We start from the raw sequence: 10,017 nt of genomic DNA, 5'->3' as shown, positions 1-10,017 counted from the left end.
CCTCAAATTTGCTAATTTACTAGAAGGAGTTACAAGAATCCAAATGGGTTTTACTCACGGCTAACATTTGTTACAGAAAACGTACGTAGAGCAAGAGCAGCAGGAGTAAGATATCCATTGGGTGGACTCTAGAATGGTTAGGTACAGGCTTCTGTGTCCTTTCCCATCTGGAGTCACATAGGATATGCTTTTTCTGTAGTTGTGAACTGCAGGGACAAATGTGAGACTGTCTGTACAGAGTCTCAGAGTCCAAGGATTTTATGGCGGGCTGGGCACCTAGGCATATTGTGCCAGGCAACCAAAACTCAGGACCCCGACAATGAAATCAGGTGCACGTGACCAGTCCTGATGTTTGCACAAAGTAATTGTGGCAAGATAGTGCAACACGGTTCATTGTTTCGGGTGTACACAATAAAATTGTCAGTTGTTAACGGAAAGAACCATCCAAGTGCCACATTTTCAGAGGTTGTCCAATGACCAGTAATGGCTCCGAGGTCTCTTGGAGATGTGTGAAGAGTCAACAGTAAGGCCTGCCGTGTTGACTCTTTTCTCACACTCATTTGATTATCAAATTGTTTACTTATGATTGAATTTTAGGAATTCTTTATATATTCTGTATACAATTCTTTATCAAATATATGCTTCACAAAGATTTTTCTCCCAGTCCTTGGTTTATTGTTTTATTCTCCTAACAGTATCTTTTCGATAGCAGAAATTTTTAATGTCGATGAAGTTCAGTTTATCAGTTTGTTATTTTATGTGTTTTGGGTGTCATATCTAAGAAATCTTTGCCAAACCTAAGATTTTAAATAATTTTACTATGTTTTTCTTGTAGCATTTTTATACTTTTAGGTTTTTACATTTAGGTTTATGATCCGTTTTGAGTTAATTTTTGTATCTGGTTTGACCTGTATTTTAAACCAAATCTTTGACATTAGAGCTTTTCACCTATCAATACTTAGGTATGTACCTCCAGAATATGAGAATTTTAAAAACATAATCACAATACCTTTATCATAATTACTTAATAGCATCTAGTACCCAATCTGTGTTTGTATTTCCTCAAAATATCTTTTTGTCTATTTGAATTAGGACCTAAACAAAATCAGCATATTGCATTATGTTTAAATTGTTTCTTAAATCTCTAGTAATCTATAATATTTCTCTTAACACATTTTCCAATGCCATTTTTTTTTTTTTTAATAATCCAGGTCACTTGTGCCAAAGAATATCCCACATTCTGGATACGGCTGATTGTATCCTTGTGGTATTTTTAAGAGGTTCCTGTGTCATTTCATGATTTATTGATCTTGGACATTATATATTTTCTCTGTGCTGTGAAAGATGAGGATTGGGCTAACATACTATTCTTTACGTCCCTCTTTAATTATCCCTTCAATATCTTTAGGCATGGAATAAACATGGAAGATTTTTGAAAAATCAGATGTGTGATTATTTGATTTTTACCATGTAATGACTTTATTTAGACTTGGCTCTACCATAAACTACCATATACTATAATAAACTAGACTTTCTCCAATACAGTAACAGTAGGAGAGTGGAAAATAGAGATTTGAGAAATATTTCAGAAGAAGATCTGACAGTATTGAATGAGGGAAGGAGGAAAGAAGGAATACCGAATGACTGCTAAGTTTCTGGTTTCAACAACTGAGTACATGGTGGTACCATTTAGAAGGATAGTGTCATGCAGGGCGGCCTGTGGGGTCTCAGCTCCCGCTCCCCACATAAGAACGCAGGACATGGTGAGGTCAAAAAGGAACACCCACAGAGCGATAGGTAAGGGAGCCATACCACTATAGTCTCACTGGAGGCTGGATTCACATGACGTGAGACCTGCTGTCTGCTTTTCTGCCAAGCGACCGACTCCACTCCACTCCACTCCCCGGTGCAGCTGCGGCAGTTATATTAGTGGCCAATGGCTCAAGGGTTACAGCTGATGGCCAACTAGCCACAGATGACGGCCATCTACTACCCGAGCCAGCACCTTTTCATGTGAGGCCGAGAGCTTGGAAACTGCTCTCTGGGGCTCTGTCCCCACACTCCACCCCTACAGGGTCTCGCCTCACAATGTACGCGACAAGCGTTTTCCGCGAGGGTCCCTGTGCCATATTAGCCTATTGACACCTACGGACAAAAAGAAACAGTAGTCTTAGGACCAACAGTGGCAAATCCCTTCACATGAGATTCACACAGGGGCTTTATCAAAATAAATATTATTGGGTTCCACCTTAGACCTGCTGAATCAGAATCACTGGTGGGGAGTTGCTGAGCCATCCTCATTTTGAACAAGTTTTCTAAGTGATTCTGAAGCAGTTGGTTTGTGAGCTAAGTTTTGTACAAACTAAGGTGTGATCATGGGAATGTTCACCTAAAGTGGAATGGAGATAAAAGGCTTTGGGGTTGATGAAGTCAAAGAATTGTGATCTTCAAGTTGCTATTCTCTTCTTGTCAGTTTTAGCAGAAGTCCTAGTGGGAAAACAGCAAATAGGGAGGTTTTGCAAGAGTACAATCAACTCCATCTGTTTTCCATCATTTGCAAGGAAAAAATGAACCAGATAAGACTAATTGCAGAGCAGTTTTCCTCTGAACTGGTCCTAAGTCAACCAGAAAGCACATACAGGCACTTTGATGAAAAAGAAATTGATTTGGTTGATTGAATGTGGTTGTTAAAACAACAACAACACACCTATGAATTCCCCTGATTTTATTTTCACTTTTCAGCTGGTTATCTGGCACTTTATAATCAGCATTTCCTAGTGAATGCATCTTACCTGAAGTCACTAAATGTTTAGTCTTTCATTTGATTAATAATTCCAAGGATACAAATTTCCATGTTTCCCCTAATTTTTATCCTGAAAAGAGAAAAACCTCAAGTCAAGTCATTGTCTATTATTCAGTCAGAAAATGTTTCCTTCTATGTCATCATAAAAATGATAACTGTATGTTTAGAGATACATTAGTTGAAGTTCGTCGTGAAATAGATTTCTCTTGAGAATTAATTCATGTGTGTCCTTACGGAATCACAGAGATGTACTCTCAAACTAAATTTGATGGCCTATGAATATTCTGCTATGGCTACAAATATTCTTCTGAGAAATCAGCTAACATGTTTTATTCTGTCAAAGCAGCTCTCTGGAGTTGGGTATATCTTGTTAGAAATATGCTCTCTAACTTCAAAAGATTGTAATGTATTACTTTGTTTTGAGAATAGCTGTGATTATATCTATTCATTCCTTGTAATTTTTCTATAAAACACTGTATTATAAAAACAATCGCTTCCTTTGACAAGACTACGATACCGGGCCCTTTCCTGTGATAAAAGTAAGTCAATTCTGACCCCAAAATTAAATACAAAGAATGGTAAGATTTCCTAAGAGAACTAACTCTTTGTGTATTCACTAATTCCATGTATCATTCATAGTTTCCTAAGATACATTTCCTGGCCCACATATTGTGCTAGTAAGTTAGTAACGACTGAGAAGCAGATGACATTCCCTGGTTACACAGAAGTGCTTTAGAAAGCATAAGAGGTATGATAGGGAAAGAAACTGATTCCACCCAGGAGCTGAGGGATTATGTTGTATAAAAAAGAACTATAAAACTTAAAGAGGGCCAGAGTATAAGAAATTGTCAGTGTGTGTGCAAATTTGTGTAAAAAAATACTAGACAAAAGAAATATAAACTGGGTCACTATAAAATTGTATTTTCTGTAGAGGAAGAGAGGCTCTAATGGAGTGTATATAAATATTCCCACAGGACCATGATATTTCTTTTTTTTTAATTCCATACTTACAAAACAATTTTTTAGTTATCGTATTAGTTTGCTAGCTACCGTGTTTCCCTGAAAATAAGACCTACCAGGACAATCAGCTCTAATGCGTCTTTTGGAGCAAAAATTAATATAAGACCCGGTCTAATTTTACTATAATATAAGACCCAGTCTTTAATATAATATAATATAATATAATATAATATAATATAATATAATATAATATTATGTAGTGTAGTGTAGTGTAATGTAATGTAATGTAACGTAACGTAACGTAACGTAATGTAACGTAATATAATATAATACTGGGTCTTATATTAATTTTTGTCCAAAAGATGCATTAGAGCTGATTGTCTACCTAGGTCTTATTTTCGGGGAAACACGGTATTTTATTAGTTGCTAAGGCTGCCATAGCAAAGTACCACTGAGTGGGTGGCTCAAACAGAAATTTGTTGTCTCACAGTTCTGGAGGGTAGAAGTCTGAGATCAAAGAATTAGTAGGGTTGGTTTCTTCTCAGGCTTCTCTTCTCGGCTTGCAGATGGCAGTCTTCTCTCTGTGTGTTTCTGTCCTAATTTCTTTTTATAAGAGCAGTGCTCATTGGTTTAGGGCCTAACCTAATGACCTCATTTTAACTTAATTACCTCTTTAATGACCCTATCTTCAAATACAGTCATATTCTGAGATACTGGGGGTTAAGACTTCAACATGTACATTTTGCAGGGATACAATTCAGCACATAACAGTTATTATTTCAGATTTCCACATACATTAATACAAAGATCCTGTAAATATGTATCATCTAATATAAATGTAAAAATCAGTATTTTGACAATATCTAGTTGACTGTGAGTTACCTTTCTGAAGGTCTGATCTGTCTGGGGAATCAACATCCATTTCTGCATACCTAGTCTGTTCCAGGCACTGGTATAGGTGCTAGGGCTGGAAAGACAAAGGAAACACATTTCTTATCCTTGAGGAGTTTGCAGTCTGGAGTAGGGGAAACAATATAAACAAGCAAGTATAATAAAATGTGCTAAACATTATTACAGAGGAAATGAAATGTTGAAGGAGCAAATTCAGCTAGACTCATGGTGACCCAACCAAGATAAAGCAATGTATTAAAGCCCTAGAATATTGCCTAATTAATAATTCTGAATAAAGTATTAGAGCTTGTTATTTTTAAGACTTAATTTATTCATCTACTTAGTTTTTTGCCTAACATCTTAAAACCCATTTCATATAGACAAAAAACAGCGTTATAAAAACAGCTGCTTATATTTGTAGAAAAAATTTCAGGGGGTGGCCGGTTGGCTGAGTTGGTTAGAGCGTGCTGCTAATAACACCAAGGTTGCCGGTTCGGTCCCATATGGGCCACTGTAAGCTGCGTTCTCCTTACAAAAAAAAATTCAGCAGAAATATGTTAATTTTTTGTCATAATATGATGGTCATGACTTTTCAGAATGTATTATACAAACTGAAAGTCAGTCTTGATAGGATACTGTAAGATAAGCCATCACTGAACACAAGGCTATATGTAAGAACTCTGAAATCCAAGGGCAGTTAAAATAATCAAACTATACATACACTGTTTGCCAAGAACTAGAACAATCCCTAATGATATATAAGAAACAGAGTATCAAAGTAGTGCATAACCCAGCTCATTATCAAGTACTGTCTCACTTAGCAGATATCTACCTTATAAATGTTATCCTGAAGTTATGACACACTTCAAGGAGCATTCAACACATTCTAAATTATTTTCCATGATCCCACCATTTTTCTGGAAACCAAAGATAAATTGATCACAAATCTGTACATACACCAGTGAATCTTCACTATAGAGCTCTTTTCTCTTTAGTCCTTCAAAGATGCTATTCGGAGTGAAAAAAGAAGGTTTTAGGTTGGTAAATGCCACCAAGAAAAAGTCAGAGAATTGTCTCTGGAGTTGTGTATTCAAAACGGTACTCTAACATAAGTCTAACAAATAAAAAGAAATATGGCATGACAAATGCTAACAACTTAACGACAAAGTTGTCAAGCGTTGATGAACCCATTCCATAAAAAAAACACAATTTTTCCTTCGTATTGATTTTTCTTCTTCAGCTTCCTTGAAATAAAATACATAGCTATGTGATTTAGATTTGAAATATATAAAATGAGAACGTTGAACTAAATTAATTTTATGGTCCTTGTCAATGAAGAGTCTGAGATTTTACTTTATGTACAAATTGACAAGTTAGTCAGCCAGTTTCACAGATGCTGGCAGAAGACACAAGACTCCATGGTCAGAGACAAAGGACAGTTTATTAATACCAGCAATAGCAGTTGCTAGAGTATCAGCATTTGTATCAGTTCCGTGCCCCCGTTCCCATAGGGTGATGCAAAGAGGGCTAGAAGATACCTGCCCATACAGTAGGGTACATTATAAGAGAGGAATCTCGAATTTATCATTTACAATGGGCAATAATCTCGAGGGAAACCCTGTTTCTGTTTTCCATGACTCTTCATTATACAAAGTCTTTTTAAAAATTGAGATATAATTCACATATCATAACCCTTTTAAAGTATACAATCCAGTGGTTATGAATATATTCATAAAGTTGTGCAACCATCACCACTCTATAATTCCAGAACATTTTCCATCATCTGAAAAATAAGCCTCACACCATCAGCAGTCACTCCCCCTTCTTCCTCTCCACAAATCCCTGGGCAGCACTAATCTACTTTTTTCTCTATGGATTTGTCTAGTTTGGACATTTCATGTAAATGGAATCATATAATATGTGTCCTTCTTGTGACAGGCTTCATTCACTTAGCATAATGTTTTCGAGGTTCATCCATGTTGTAACATGCATGGGTTCTTAATTTTTTATGGCTGAGTAATATCCATTGTACGGGTATAACACATTTTGTTTATTCATAAGTTGATGGACATTTGGGTTGTTTTAATCTGACTATTATGAATAATGGTGGCATGAATATTCATGTACAAGTTTTTGTGAGGACATGTATTTTCTATTCTCTTGGGTATATAACTAAGAGTAAAATTGCTGAGTCATATGGCAAGGCTATGTTTAACTTTTTGAAAAACTGCCAAACTGTTTTTGAAAGCAGCTGCACCATTTTACATTCCCATCAGCTCTGTATGAGAGTTCCAATTTCTCTACATCCTTGCCAACATTGTTATTTCCCATCTTCTCAATTGTACAGCCATCAGAATGAGTGTGAAGTGATATCTCATTGTGGTTTTGATCTGAATTTCCCTAATGGCAAATGATACTGAGCATCTTTTCTGTGTACTTATTGGCCATTTTCATATCTTCTTTTGAGAAATGTTTATTCAAACCCTTTGCCCTTTTTAAAATTGGATTGTTTGTCTTCTTATTGTTGAGTCATAAGAGTTCTTTATATATTCTAGATAGTAGACCCTTATCAAAGAAATGATTTGCAAATATTTTCTGTGAGTTATCTTTTTACTTTTTTGATGGTGTCCTCTGAAGCACAAGTATTTAATTTTAATGAAGTTCAATTTATCTTTTTTTCAGTTGTTTGTCCTTTTGGTGTTATACATAAGACACCAAAGACAGAAATAATTACAGCTACGTTTTCTTGTAAGAGTTGTATAGATTTAGTTTTTTCCATTTAGGTGTTTGATCCTTTTTAAGTTAGTTTTTATATATGATGTGAGGTAGGAATCCAACTTCATTCTTTGTTATGTTTCTACCCAGTTGACTGAGCACCACTTGTTGAAAATACTACTATTTCCCATTGAATATTTCCCTTGTCCAAAATGAACTTACCATGAGTGATTGGTTTATTTCTGGCTTATTTTCCTGAGAGTACCACACAGTCTTGATTACTGTAGCTTTCTACTAAATTGTAAAATCAGGAAGATGACAAAATCCAATATTCTTTAGTCACTTTTATTCAACACTATTACTAGTGGTTGTATCTTGGGCTATCCAGCATGAAGAGAAGTGAAATAATCCAGATAGCAAAGGATTAGTTAAAACTGTCTTTATTGGGCTAACCCAGTGGCTCAGGCAGTTGGAGCTCCATGCTCTTAACGCCGAAGGCTGCCAGTTCGATTCCCTCCAGTGGGCTCTCAACCACAAGGTTGCCTGTTTGACTCCTCGACTCCCACAACGGATGGTAGGCTCCGCTCCCTGCAACTAAGATTGAACACAGCACCTTGAGCTGAGCTGCCACTGAGCTCCCAAATGACTCGGTTGGTTGGAGCACGGCTCTCCAACCACAAGGTTGCCTGTTGGACTCCCGCAAGGGACGGTGGGCTGCTCCCCCTGCAACTGGACCTGGAGCTGAACTGCGCCCTCCACAATTATGATTGAAAGGACAACAACTTGATTTGGAAAAAAGCCTGGAAGTACACACTGTTCCCCAATAAAGTCCTGTTCCCCTTCCCCAATAAAATCTTTATAAAAAACAAAACAAAACTTTCTTTATTTGCAGAAGACATGATTGATTGTCGGTGTCAAAAAACCAATAGAATCTACAAAAAAGCTACCAGAGCTCACAAGTGAGTTTAGCAAAGTTGCAAGATATAAGACCAATATATAAAATCAATTGTATTTCTATATACTGGCAATGAACTACAGGAAACAAATTTTTTAAAAATACCATTTATGATATTATCAAAAACTATGACATATTTAGGAATTCACCTAACAAAAGAAGTGAAACCTTTAAACTGAAAAGAGAAAACGTTACTAGAAGAAGTTAGAAAACACATAAATAAATGAAGAGATATGCCTTTTTCATGGATGGAAGAACTAAATTTTGTAAGCATGCCAATTCTTCCCAAATTGATCTGTAGAATCAATGCATTCCTACAAAGCCCCAGCAGGCCTTTTTCTTTCTTTCTTTTTTTTAATGTATAAGTTGATTCTAAAATTCATACAAAAATGCAAACAACTTTGAACGAGAAGAGCAAAGTGAGAGGGCTAACACTAATTTCAAAACTTATTATAAAGCCATAGCAATCAAAACAGTGTTATATCGATGAACTAAGATAGAGAAATAGATCAATGGAATAGAACATAAACAGTCCAGAAATAACCCCTAAAATATATGGGCAAATTATCTTTTACAAAGGTGTGAAATGGAAAAAAGTGCAAGGTGGATAGAGGATAAATGTTTCAACAAATGGTAGTGGAAAAACTGGATGTCCATATATAAAAACAAAAACAGAATTTCAATCCATACCTACACTGTTATGAAATTTAACTCAAAGGAGATCATAGACCTAAACGTAACACCTAAAACTATAAAACTTCTAGAAGAAAACATAGGTGAAAAATTTTACGAACTCGAGTTAGGCAAAGGTTTCTTAGATAGCATACCCAGTGTACAGCCCGTAAAATAAAAATTAGTAAATTGGACTTCATCAAAATTAAAAACCTCTGCTTTCTAAAAGGCACTGTTAAGAAAATAAGAAAACAAGTCACAGATTGGAAGAAGATATTTGCAAAGCAAATGTCTGATAAAGGCCTTGCATTTAGAATATGAGAAGAATCTCAAAACTCAATAATGAGAAAACAATCAACCCAATTAAAAATAAATATATGAGCAGACACTTCACAAGAGATATTTAGATAGGAAATAAACAAGTGAAAAAAATGTTCAAAACCTTAGTCATTAGAGAAATACAAATTAAAACCCTGAGATACCAACACACATCTATCAGAATGGCTAAAATTAAAAAAGAATTTCCTTAGCAAGTATTGCCAAGGATGTAGAACACCTGGAACTCTTATACGTTGCTGCTGGGAATGGAATATGATACTTCTTTGGAAAACAGTTTGGCAGTTTCTTTTCTTTTTCTTGATAGCTACAAAACATTTTTATTCATGACACATTTTTAATAGCTCTATGGAGGCACCACTGACATAAAAGAAATTGTATATATCTAAAAGTACAATTTGATACCTATGACATATTCATATACTTGTGAAATCATCACCACAGTCAAGATAATTAACGTATATCTCAGCCTCTGAGGTGCCTCAATCCCTTTCTCATCCCCCCCTCTTGCCCTTAACTTCTCCCTCCCCTGATGCCCAGGCAATCATTAATTCCTTTCTGTCACTGCAGGTTATTTCGTATTTTCAAGAATATTGTGAAAATGAATTATATAGTATGTACTACTTTCTGTCAGGCCTTTTCAGTCAGTGTAATTATTTGGAGATTTATCTACGTTTTTCTGCAT

Source organism: Rhinolophus hipposideros (assembly GCF_964194185.1).
Source record: "Rhinolophus hipposideros genome assembly, chromosome: X".
Taxonomy (NCBI): domain Eukaryota; kingdom Metazoa; phylum Chordata; class Mammalia; order Chiroptera; family Rhinolophidae; genus Rhinolophus; species Rhinolophus hipposideros.
The sequence above is the reverse complement of the archived record's forward strand: the minus strand, read 5'-3'. Positions refer to the sequence as shown.